The 13,290-nt window shown below is 49.6% G+C and overlaps 1 protein-coding gene across 2 annotated transcripts in view; it reads left to right on the top strand.

Moving 5' to 3' along the window:
- SNX29 (sorting nexin 29) overlaps nt 1–13,290 on the top strand; it is a 585,715-nt gene that overhangs the window by 314,971 nt on the left and 257,454 nt on the right. The window lies entirely within an intron of this gene.

Raw genomic sequence — 13,290 nt, 5'->3', positions numbered from 1 at the left:
CCCCGGTGATCTGGACTCTCGGGACTCTCAGGCCCTCAGCCTCCACTGCTCTGAGTGTGTTGCACAACCAGCAGCAGAGGTGACACTTAGCTGGCCTCTGGCAGGCAAATGCCTGCTGTTTCTCGTCCTTCACCATCTGGCACTCCACCTGGTCCCCTCGCCGGGTGGCTTCTGGGACCTGCAGCCTCTGCTCCGTCTGTACTGACTGTGTGGCCTTGTGACCATTTCCTCATAGGGCCTGATGTGGTCCTGGACTTGATTCCTGCCTCAGGTTTGCTGAGTTGTCACCAGGGCACCGTATCACATGGGCCTCGACAGGTACAGCTCTCAAACCTCAGCACGCCTGCTCGCTTATCCTCCACCTATGTCCTGAGTACCTACTACATGCCAGTCACTGCTCTGGGTGCCAGGGTTCACAGTGAACAAAATAGAAAAAATCCTTGACTTCCTGGGTCCAGGGCTGATGGCTGCCAGGCATGCGTAATATTCGCTGTTGCTATTTACATGTAAGTGATGTTCCTGGACAGGTACAAATTAAAGACAGTTCCATCAATTTCTCAGCTGGAGAGGCTTGACAACACCTAAGGATTTATTTATCTCGTGAGCAAAAGCGACAGGGTACGGCAATTATAAGTGTAATTGTGTAAGTTGTTGATTATGTCCAGACCCATTAAAAGATCATTAACCTGCTGTGTGTGGAGAAGAGTGAGTCAGGGAAATGCAAGTCACAGTTGGCTGGGGATAAAGGTTCAAACATGCATGGTTATGGCAGAGATTGTGTAAAAGGCAGCCTTGCTAGGACGGAAAGGTCGTTTCTCTTTGGGGCATTAGCATCAACAGAAACTGCTCCAAGATAAGATGATCCACCATTGTGCTTGGGAGTGCTTTTGGTTTCTGAGGCTCCACTCTGATTTCTGTGTACCCCGAGAGAGGGGAGCGAAGTGATGGGCTCCCCCGAGAGTTTTGGGTCCGCTGGAGTTGTGCTCAGTTAAGAACTTCGGTATAGACAGAGCGCTTGTTATCTGCAGAACAGCAAGTCTCATCCTATGCCCAAGGTGCTTGGGTGGAGAGATGCAAAGATACACATCTAACTAGCCATCCCCACAGCCCTGCCCATGTCTGTAGCTGATGCTTTGACAGTAGCCAATAACCTGCCAGCGTTCACTGTCCTGAAGGTTTCATGGTCCCTGCTCAGGGATCTGTCTCTCAGGAAGACCCTTCTCCCTGATTCTCATCTCCAGAGTACCCCGCCTCCTCCCATGGTGCCCTGTGCGCTATTCCCATCCTCCCCCTTAATTTTCTTCCCTGCCCCCGCACGTACGCTGATGTGTGACCCTGTGCCTTTCTCAGCTTATTCATCCTCTCCAAGAGAGCAGAGGCTGCTTCGTGCACCAAGAAATCTGTATGCACGGATGTTCTGGAATCTGGTCTGGGAGCTTGGTATCCTAGAGCCTCCATGGTTCCTGGCACATAGTAGGTCCTTTGTAGATGTGTGTTGAATGAAGGACCATCATGAGGACTGTGGAGGTGGGTGCCATCGTCCTCACCTGGCCGCTCTCCAACCCTGGCGGTGACGAGGAGGCAGGGCCAACTCACAGCTTCTAATCACCCGTGTCCATCACTGCCAGGCTAGAGGTGCGGTGCGGTTTGGAGAAACTGGAAGAGTGTCCCTTAGAAGGGGCAGTGGAGTTGAGACTCCAGCATGGGTGTCATGTTGTCTTTGATCATCCCCCTGCCCTTGGCCTGGAATCCATGCACACCCCTTATATCTGCACAGTTCACATCCCGGCTCAGTGCTGGGTCATATTTTGTCCGCCTACTTCTAAAGTCAAACATGCAGCAGTTGGGGTTCTGAGAAATCTGTACACACGGATGTTCTAGAATCTGGTCTGGGAGCTTGGTCTTATGCAATTGCGGAAGCAGGCTGAACCTCTGTAGGGCCATTGTTTTCACCACTGATGCTGGAGCTTGAGGTCTTCAGGGCGGCTGCCAGCAAGGATGGACAGACCTGAAGTGTGGGGTGAAGAGCAGGCTGGCACCATGCCCGGGCCAAGGCCGTGTTCGTTCTCGTTCCTTCCCCAGGGTGTTGTGGGTGCCCCAAAGTGGCTGGGTCCTTCATCACAGAGGTAGACCCACAGCCCTGCCCAGGAGAGAGTGACTCCCAGGAGGACCAGGGAGGATGGAGGAGTTGCAGACCCAGCTGTTGCTTCCCCCAAAGTCATGAGTCAGCAGTGAACAAGAAGGCACATGAGCTATGAAAGGGCTGTTCACTACATTTGTGCCCCCAGATGTCCACTGGAGTCTTTCCATGGACCACCCTCATGGAAACATGCAGGGGAAGTTGGATGTTTCTTCAGTAACCACTGTGGAAGGAGGAGAGGAGGGATACAACGAGATGAAGCTTCCCTCGGAGGACCATCACCTAGTTATGCTACTCTGCTACTGCTGCTAAGTCGTGTCAGTCATGTCCGACTCTGTGTGACCCCATCAACGGCAGCCCACCCAGCCCCGCCGTCCCTGGGATTCTCTAGGCAAGAACACTGGAGTGGGTTGCCATTTCCTTCTCCAGTGCATGAAAGGGAAAAGTGAAAGTGAAGTCTCTCAGTCGTGTCCGACTCTTCTCGACCCCATGGACTGCAGCCTACCAGGCTCCTCTGTCCATGGGATTTTCCAGGCAAGAGTACTGGAGTGGGTTGCCACTGCCTTCTCTGTCACCTAGTTATAAATTGCATTAAAAATAAATTAAGGCTTCCTTTAGATAAAAAAGTTGTAAGCCAGGGCTGGTCGTTTATAATCAACTCCACAGGGCAAGGATGCAAGGATACATCACTAAAAATCAAGCTCTTCGTTTGAAACCCTGTCAGTGGCTCAGAGGAGTCACTTTCTGGCTTTCTGAAATCCCCCTGAGCTAGGAACTTGCTGATTCTTTCCAACCCTTCAGTGCTTCTCCTCCCCAAGGTTGCTGGACCTGTGTCTGGTGGTCTTCCAGCAGGTTCCATCACAAAAGGGACAGATGGGAAATGAAGATTCCGAGGGCTACCTCCTGAGCTCCTTCTATTATGCAGTTCCCTCTGCTGGAAGCACACCTTCTTGCCCGTGGACATCATTTGATATCCTGCCCAGGTGTTTGTTGTTCAGTTACAAAGAGTTGGACATGAATGAGTGACTGAACAACAACCACCAGATGTTGTTTCCTCCAGGCAGTCCTCCTGGACTTCTTGGGCTGATTTAGGTGCTTCCTCCATCCTCATTTCTGGTCTCATTCTCCCCTCTGCTCACTGGACAGCCCTGCGCTGGACTTCTTTTATGTCTTCCCAAAGCCACCTCTGCCTGGAAGTTTCTTCCCAGGACCGGCTCAGCCTTCAGGTCTGAGCTCTCACTTCCTAGAGTGGGTATTTTTGAGCACACATGCTCACAAAGATGAATCTCAAACCCTTCACCTTCCTTCCTTTGGAGCAACACAGTCTGAAGTACTTGTTGATGTCTGCCTGTGGTTAGGATGGTGAACTTGGTGGGGCAGAGACTTCGACTGTCACTGCCGTATTCCTGGCACCTAGAACAGATGGGCAGCATGGGTTGCCCATGATGCTCAAGCCAGTCAATCCTAAAGGAAATCAACCCTAAATATTCATTGGAAGGACTAATGCTGAGGCTGAAGCTCTAGTACTTTGCATAGAGCCGACTCATTGGAAAAGACCCTGATGCTGGGAAAAATTGAAGGCAAAACGAGAAGAGGGCAGCAGAGAATGAGATGGCTGGATGGCATCACCGACTCAAAAAACATGAGTTTGAGCAAACTCCAGGAGACAGTGAAGGATAGGGGAGCCTGGTGTGCTGCAGTCCACGGGGTGACAAAGAGTCGGACATGACTTGACAACTGAACAACAACAAAAATTAAGCTTGTTATAATGAGCTTAATACAGACAGATTATCTTTGGGTTAACCAGAAAAAATTAACTTCTCTCTTACATGAGAGCTCAAGTTGGTATGTGGTCGTGCAGGTATGCAGCTCTTCTCCATGAGATGATTTAGGGACCCAGGTTCCTTCATTTTTTTTTTTTAAAGGCTTACTTTAAAAAAAATTACTTATTTGTTCATCTGACTTCTCTGGGTCTGGCACACAGGATCTTTGATCTTTGTTGTGGCATGTGATGTCTTTAGTTGCAGCATGCAGAATCTAGTTCCCTAACTGGGAATGGAACCTGGGCCCCCTGCATTGGGAGTGTGGAGTCTTAGCCACTGGACCACCAGGGAAGTTTCCAGGTTCCTTCTGTCTTGTTGCTTTGCTGGCCTTCGAGAAGGGAAAGGGAGAGGCAGCACCTTGACTGTGAGACCCAGGAGTTGCTCACATCATTTGTTCACATTTCACTGGGTAGAACTTAGTCCCATGGCCATGCTGGGCTGCAAGGGATGCTGGGAAACATACTCTCTCTGGCAGCCATGTGCCTAGCACAGCTTATTAGCTTTATTACTTTAAAGCAGAAAGGATATTGGGGGAAAGTGAGCAGTCTCTGTTACAGTGCCTGATCACTGTTTGTTGAATAAATGAGTGAATGCCCCCTCCCATCCTAGCCCCTTGAGCATCTTTCTATCACAACACTAATAGCATTGTAATTTATTTATGACTTATCTACCTCCAAACTCCCAGTGCTTGGCCAGGGGCTGGTGCATAACAGATGCAGAGCACAAGTTGAATGAAAACCCATCACTTGTATCGTAAAGGTTTTCCCTTACCTCTGTGCCAGTTGGTGGGAGTTGGGGGTCTGTCTTTAAGAAAGCTCTGTCAATGAGCACAAAGAGCTTTTCTTGTGAATGCAGCTGAAAATGAAGTGTCCCATGAGGCAAGTTTTGTCCCAGGAGCAGAGGTGAGAGGAGCCCAGGGCCTCCTGTTTTTTTGGAGCTCAGGATCTAGCGCCTTATCTTCTCATCCTCCTCAGGAGCATCCTTTGCTGCTTTCCTGGGGACCAAGGGATGGAGGAGATGCTTCCATAGGGCTCTATTGTTTAAAAAATTTATAGGCCAAGTAACTTCTGTGTTACGGATAGAAACGATTTCCTAGATGTGTTATCTACTCTTAGAAGATGGAAATAGAAGAACTTTTACAAAGTTGCCCCAGAGACATTTCTGTGGGATCCAAAGAATAAGAAAACCAGTAAGTATATTGGCTTTGAAAGCCTCTCACAGACAGAAGGATGGCATGGCCCACTGGGGGACAAGATGACCTCTGGAATCAGGAAGGTGTGGCTTTGGGGATGTGGCTTTGTCATGTAGGAGCTTTGAGACCCTGAGTCTTAACTGCTCAGCTGATACCTCTGTGAAATAAATATGACGACACCTCCCTCATGGTCTGTGCCAGGGTAAAATGGTGGTGCCCAACCGCAGGCTGACCTTAGGACCTTTGCACATGCCCTTCTGTCTTCTGGGAAAGCCCCTGCCAACTGTGACCTGGTACATTCCGGCCGGGCGAGAAGGGCCCTTCCATGACCCGCCAGTATGAACTAGGACAGTTCCTATCTTGTTTCTTATTATCTCTGGTCTTAACCTGTGATTATTTGTGTGAGCATTTGTTATCTGCCTGTTTCACCCTTTGACTGAAGGCAGGGTGGTGTCAGTTTCATCACCATTGTATTCTTTGTGCCTCACCCAGTGCTGGGTGTGGAGTAGCTTCCCCACTGATACTGGTTCAGAGAATGATTACGTAATAGAGTCTCAGTAAATGGAATCTCACAACAGTGGTTTCTTATAAAGTAGAGAGTATTTATGATCTTAGCTCTTCGGTGTCTAAGCTAGTCATTGTTCCTTATAGACTTCTTTATATGTAGTCTTTGTTTAGACTGCTATATATATTCCTAGGATTATATGAAATATTATAGCATTTGTGAATGACTGAAACACAGATGAGATCTATCCACCTGAAAGAAGAAATACAGCATGATGGTTGGGGGCAAACTTGAGCCAGATGGCCTGGTTTGCAGTCTCAGCCCCTTAACTTTGTAGCTGTGTGATCTTGGCTGAGCTACTTACCTTTTCTGAGTCTGGTTCCTTACCTGTACAATGAAGATCATAGAATCCCATCCCTGTCCCCCCCCCCCCCCATCAGTTTGTCATGAGGACTCAATGAGTTAACGGAGATGAAAAGTTTAGAACAGTGCCTGGAACATGGGAAACACTATCTAAGATTTGTTTTTAAAAAAACTAAAATTGTGTCTTCAGCATCTTCTTCTCCTGAGCATTTGAAACTGAAGTTCTTTGACTCTAATTGAAATTGTGGTTGAACCGAAAGGGAGAAAAAGCCGCAAGAGGAATAGAACCCAGGCATGTCTGGGGCCCTTGGTAGCGCCTGGTGGATAAAAAGTGACACTTCTGGTGTCACTCCGTTTCCCCTGGAACACCAGACCCCTCTGTCCTCTGAACGGTCCTCGCGTGGTTTCTGAATTATACTGCAGATGTTGCTAGCAAACTGTGTATCCTCACAGATTGCCGGAGGGCTGGCATTTGACAGGTAATTCTCTTCCCTTTTTCCCTGGGTGTATCTTAATTATGGCTTTGTGGGCTTGGGTTTTTCATCTCTGGTATCATACTCCACAATCAGAGGTGCCTCAGTCACCGACCCAGGAGAGTGATAAGACAACCGATGATTGGATGATTGTGAATCTGAAGAACGTCTCCCGGCGCTCTGCGCTGGGCTTCTCTGGGGTCTCCTGATGAAGGGTCTTGGGAAAAAAATGAGGATCATTGTGACACAGTAAACACAACAGGAGCCCTGCTCTGGACCAGGAGTCAGCAAGCTTCTGTGCAGGGCTGGTTGGGAAATGTTCCATGCCCTGCCGATGTGCTGGTCTGTGTCACAGCCAAGCTCTGCTGCTGAACCGTGGTAGCAGCCAGAGGCCATGTGTCAACCATGGGTGTGGCTGTGTTCTCTTTGTAGGGAGTGGTGTTCCCACCTCCTGCCCCCAATTCCTGTGTTGGAGCCCTGCCCCACCCCAGTGTGACTGTAGTGGACACAGGGCCCGTAAGTAGATCCCTGATGGCTCAGTGAGGAAAGAACCTGCCTGCCAGTGCAGGAGGCACAGGAAATGTGAGTTTGATCTCTGGGTTGGGAAAATCCTCTGGAGTAGAAAACAGCAACCCACTCCAGTATTCTTGCCCAGAGAATCCCATGGACAGAAGAGCCTGGTGGGCTACAGTCCATGGAGTCACAAAGAATCGGACACGACTGGGTGACTAAGCGTGAGGTCATAAGAGTAGGTCCCCGAGTCACCAGTAAGGCTGATGTCTTTGTTGGAAGAGGAAATTTGGACACACAAAGAGACACCAGGGCTGTGCGCTCACAGAGGAAAGGCACATGAGGTCACAGTGAGAAGGTGGCCATCTGTAAGCCAACGAGAGAGGCCTCAGGAGAAACCAGCCCGCTGACACCTTGATCTTGGACTTCCAGCCTCCAGAACTGGGAGCAGTAAGTTTCTGTTACTTAAGCCACCCTGTCTGTGGCATGTTGTCATGGCAGCCCTAGGAGACGGATCCAATGCCAATAAAACTGTATTTACAAAAGCAGACAGTGGAGGGCTGTCAGCACTAAAGAAAGCAATAGAAGTCTTGGATCACATATTCTGGGCCAGGTGCTGGGGGCCTAAGGAGGGCATGAGGCACACATTCTCTGCTGGATTGGAGGTGACATTCTCGTTGGGCAGACAGTCAGCAAAGGCACAGATAAACAGCCAAGCTGATTCCAGGTAGAGCCCCCCTACTCTGCAAAGAACTGGGTAACGTGATTGGGTGACAGCTGGGTGAGGGGCAGGGCAGAATGGTCAGGGGTCCTCTGAGGAGGTGATGCTTGAAGTTCAAGGTCTAGGAGTGTAGTGTCCCAGGCAGACAGCCAGCCAAAAGCCAGAGGCAGGATCAAGCTTGGTAGGTCGGAGGGCCTGGCGGTAGCCTCAGGCGTGGGAGGATCCAGGGCACTTGTCCCAGGGAGGGGCTGACTTGTTGACTAGTGTCACCTGCAGAAGGTGCCTCTGCTGGCATCAGGCCTTCCTCTCTGCGACTTCAGGGCCAGCCCTGCCTGCCTAGGGTTACTCCCTCCATTCCCACTGCTGCTCCCCCGCCCGCCCCCAGGGGCTCACACAGGCACATCCCCTTCTCTTCTGCCCCTTCCTTCTCCCGGTTTCTGTGTGTGCTCCTCCGTCTTGGCTTTTCCCACAGCCTCCAGGTGGACAGAATGATGAAGACAAGGCCGCTGCGTGGCGAGCTCAGAAGATGGCAGGAAGTGAGAGCTTCCAAAGCCACGTGCAAAGTCATCAGAGGGTTCTGAGCCAAGGCAGGGTTTAAAAGATTCCTCTGGCTGGCGAGTGGAAAGTAGACCATGAAGTGGTGGCCAGGGCAGAAGCCCCACGTCCCTCCTGGTTAGACACCTCTCACTTTATTATTTGTTTTGTTTTTTTTTTAACTATTAAATGAAATTTGACCCGTACCCTTCTGGCTCAGCTTGCCTCCTACCTGCTTTGTTTGGAGGAAATCTAATCATAGTCATTCCCCTCCCGCCTGCCCTTGTCCTCCAGAAATTTCTCTCTCTACCTTGTCATTCCCAGGGCTTCTCCTGCATTGCAGGTGGATTCTTTATTGTCTGAGCCACCAGGGAAGCCCTCACAGACGGTGTCAGGTATTAATCAATTTAATGTGCCCTGGATTGCTCACAAAGCAAGGAAGTATCATTCTCAGGATCCCAGGGCTTCTCCAGGAAAAGGGCTGGTGGGCGCTCTTCTGGTCTGTGGGCCCAGAGGTGGCCGCTCCCAGGACTCCGTGCATAGATTGTAGGCAGGCAGGGGCCGTGCTTGGGCACAGGCCTCCATATGTGACGCTCCCTACCTTTCCCATCTCGGGTCCTGCCCCCTGAGCTGGTGATCCCCTTCCCCCATCGTCTCCTCGTCCCCTGACAGCTTTCTGTCATGACTCTTTCCCATGACTCATGATCCTCACAAACAACCCATCCTTTATTTTCCTGTCCCGTTTTTAAAAAATTGTTTATTATTATTATTTTTTGCTGCGCTGGGTCTTCATTGCTGTCCATGGGCTTTCTCTAATTGTGGCGAGTGGGAAATACCCTTTGTTGTAATGCTTGAGCTTCTCATTGCAGTGGCTTCTCTTGTTGCAGGGCATGGGCTCTTGGCACATGGACTTCAGGAGTTGCTGCATGTGGGCTCAGTTGGTGCAGCTCCCGGGCTTTAGAGCGCTGGCTCATTAGTTGTGGTGCACGGGCTTAGTTGCTCCGTGGCATGTGGGATTGTCCCAGACTGGGGATCAAACTCCAGCATTGGCAGGTGGGTTCTTAACCACTTGACTACCAGGAAAGCACCCCGCATCACTTTCTTGTATGATGGGGCTTAGTGACTCATTTAGAGATGCCAGGGAGTTTGGGCAGCTGGGCCCCAGACCCAGGGACCACTTGAGCACCTGCTGGCCTTTCCTGGGTTCTGTCTGTAGACCCACAGTGACAGCCACCCTTCCATGCCCTGAAAGTGGGAGGCACTGCTTGTCAGGCCACAGAGAGCACTTCACAATCTCACTTCCTCACTTTGCTCACTTTGTGAGCAATCCAGTGCACATTTAATTAATACCTGACACCGTCTGTGAGGGCTTCCCAGGTGGCTCAGACAGTAAAGAATCCACCTGCAATGCAGGAGATTTGGGTATGATCCCTGGGTTGGGAAGATCCCCTGGAGAAGGGGACGACAACCCACTCCGGTATTATTGCCTGGAGAATTCCATGGACAACGGAGCCTGGTGGGCTACAGTCCATGGGGTCACAAAGAGTCAGACCTGACCAAGCGACTAACACTTTCACTTTCACTGTCTGTGAATGTAGGGTGAAGGTACCTGTGTTAGGCACCATCGTATACATGGTGGCTTGCATACAGTGGACACTTAATAAATGTGGAATGAATATGAAATGAATCAAATATGTGTTGTTAACCGGATGACCCCGGACATGTTCCTGAAACTCTCTAAGCCTCAGCTGCTTAGAGAAGTGGTAGGGTCAGCAGGCCCAGGAAGTGTCTGCTCCGTGTTCAGCACGAGTTGGCTCAGATCCCTCCTGTAACAGCCCTGGGTGGTGGTGGGGGGTCTTCCTTGCTGTGTGGACTGTGGAGGCATTTAATCAGGAAGAAGGAAGAAGTGGCATTCTTTCTCTTAGAAATTTTCCTGCACGGGGAGGACTGCTTGGGCTCGGCCATCATGAGTTGGCAGGTTTCCGTAGCTTCCACCAAGAGAGGAGGTCAGGGCGCAGGTTGAAACGCCCCTCCTGCCAGCCGCAGGCTTCCCTCATCGCCGGCCTCACCTGCTCCCCAGGAGTTGCTGCTTTTCCACAGCCAAGCCCAGCTCACTAGACGAGCCGACAGTGAGGGAAACTGGTGGCTCTAGGCTGACCCGTTGGCTTGTCCTTTTACTCAGTGAGATACGGAGAGACTGATTTGTGGGGAAGCAGATGGAGCAGACACAGAGGACAAGTGTTCGTCCCAGTGTTCCCACAGAGGACCTGAGCCGGGACCCGTCGTCCCAGTCGTGCTGGTGGTGGCAGTGGAGCGGGGAGTTCCCTGACTGTCTGATCCCATCATATGTTCCACCCTGGAGCCAGGAGAGGAGCCTCTTGCCCAGAATTACATGGGGTCACCATTGGAAGTCAGAGGCCATCACAGGAAGGACAGGGAATGGATGCTGGGTGGGGTAGGGGGGTCGGTGCCCACCAGGTGATCACTGCAGATCTCGTGGGATCCTGCCCCTTGGGAAAGTAGAAGTCTGGTCCTGGGTAGCTGAGCTGCTTTGATGGAATACCCTAGTTGATAAAAAGAAATCTGCAGTGTACATCTTTGTTTACAATATGCATAGATTATTTATGAGACAAAGCAAAACCCTGAAACCTTTTAAGATGTCAGGTAGAACCAGATCTGAATTGGAGCACCCGTGTTTCTTTCTGCGTCTGTGGGGATTGTCTCGAGCACCCTGCTCCGACGACCCTCATGAAGATGCACTTACCTAAGGCTGAATCATCACCCGCCACATGTCTTCACGCCGTCACCTTGAGTTGAGTCATTCCTATTTGACTGTCATGATTTTTGCCGTATCTGCCCGCCAGTACCAATTTGATATTTTCTTTAAATTGGTTCTCAGTTTTTGCCTAACATAAATTTATTTATAAGGAAAACCAGTACTGTCCTTTGCCCTCAAGAGAAAACAACTGCAAATACCATGATGAATACAAAACAACTGGCCAGAAACTGTTGCTTGCCCAGAGGTGAAAAGGGAGATGAGCCCCACGCTGTATCTTCAGAGAGACCGAGAATGTATTCAGGGAGAACTTTGTCTTTGGAGCTCAGGGTTGCTCTCTGGTGTCCAGACACTGCAGAAAATGACCCCGGGTTCTGAATTCTCTGCCTGGGGAGACACTAGTAGGGTGGTTAAGGGCTTGTGCTCTCGAGAGGGATGTATATGAGTTTGAATACTGACTTTATCACATCTCTCCCGTGCCTCAGTTTTCCCATCTGTAATATGGGCCTACCTCCTAGGTTTGCTGGGAGTAGACAGAATCAGATTTTCCAATTCTTCACATAACAGGCAATTGATAGATGCAAGCTTGTATTATTAGTGGTTGGTTATTTGAGCCATCCCATGTTTTCTTCATGACTCAGTCCATTTTCTCAGCATTTCATGTGTTTTTAGGCAACCCTTTAGTTTTGAGGACCGTATCTTTGGAGTCTTAGAAAACAGAGCAGTTCATCACCAAGTGGTCTCTGGGTGCTATGAAGGTGGCCTCAGCAACACAGACCCCAGCAAGGTCCAGGCTGGGAGGACGGGTGAGGGAGGCCATGGCAGGACTGTGTAGAAGATGGGAGTGTCCAGAGAGGATGGCCCTGGGTCAGTGCCAGCTGACTCTTGCCCTGGGAAATGCTTTTGGCATTTACATGTTGACACCTGGCTAATGTTTTCCTTCTGTACGTTATACAGAGTGAGCAAAACCCATTTGTAATCCCTGGCCTGAGTTCATCTGTTGAACCAATTCTGTCTAGTACTTTTGCCCCCACGTAGTTGACCTCAAGGGGGCTTCCCAGGTTTCTCAGGAGCAGAGAATCTGCCTGCCAGTGCAGGAGACTCAGGTTTAATCCCTGGGTCGGGAAAATTCCCTGGAGAAAGAAATGGCAACTCACTCCAGTATTCTTGCGTGGAGAATCCCATAGCCAGAGGAGCCTGGCGGGCTACAGTCTATAAGGTCGCAAAGAGTCAGACATGACTTAGCAACTGAGCACAAAGTACGGTTAGTTGACCTTGAAGCTTAAGTGTTGGTTCTTTGCTCATCTCCTAGCCCCTCTGATGGTAACCAGTGTGCCATGAACTCAGCTCAGAGCTGATAAATGGTCCTCCTCACTCAGTAATCCATTTCTCTGGGACATTGCTGAAACCTCCCAGGCTGCCTGGACATTCATTGTTAAAGCCCCAGTAACTCCATCAGGTAATGAAAGATGTTGAGAGAAATTAGAGAAGCAGAGAAAGCAACAGCAAAGTTTTCAACCAGGACACAAGCTCTGAGTGACTTCACCCAGAAGGCTCTTTCTCTCCCTTTGTCCCCTTACATAATCCTCCTTAAAGGTAAGTATGTTACATCAACATTGCAAAGCAACTGCCTTGTGAAAGGAACAGAAACCATGTGATGACACCCAAGTTTCAACTGACTTTCCTTTGCAAAATTTTGCCCTGGGAAAAGAGAATCAAAATCTAAGAATGCCTCCATTTTGACCGTCTCCACTCCGGTCGACCCCTCTGAATGTCATTGGTAAGAATGGCAGCATCGTTAGAATGTTGCAGGCATTTATTTGCAGGGTATCAGAGCAGATCTTAATTTGACAAGGAAATCTGCCAAAAGAGGGTGGAATGGGAAGCCAGCACGGGATGACTTGGGAAAGGTTTGCTTTGTAAAAATTAGTTACATGCATTCCAGCAGCTCTTCTTTGAAGGTTAATTGTGGTACCAACTGTTAGGAAAAAACCTAATTAATAATAGCAGAAAAAAAAAAGCTACATTTAAGTAATATCAAGGTTGTGACAAGCACTTTATAAAACCAAGAATTCAACAGTAAGGTTTAGACTTGATCTTCCAACCTGTGGCCCATTGTTCCCAGGTGGTGAAGCAGATAAAATGCATTAATTAAATATTTGGGAAGCACTTTGCTGGTTCTTCTTCTTTATTATCTTGTATGAGGTTGACATCTTGGCAATGCCTGAGAACAAAAGAACCTGCAGAGAATTT

Source organism: Giraffa tippelskirchi, chromosome 13 (genome assembly GCF_054371585.1).
Source record: "Giraffa tippelskirchi isolate mGirTip1 chromosome 13, T2T-mGirTip1v1.2.pri, whole genome shotgun sequence".
Classification (NCBI taxonomy): Eukaryota; Metazoa; Chordata; class Mammalia; order Artiodactyla; family Giraffidae; genus Giraffa; species Giraffa tippelskirchi.
The sequence above is the reverse complement of the archived record's forward strand: the minus strand, read 5'-3'. Positions and strand labels throughout refer to the sequence as shown.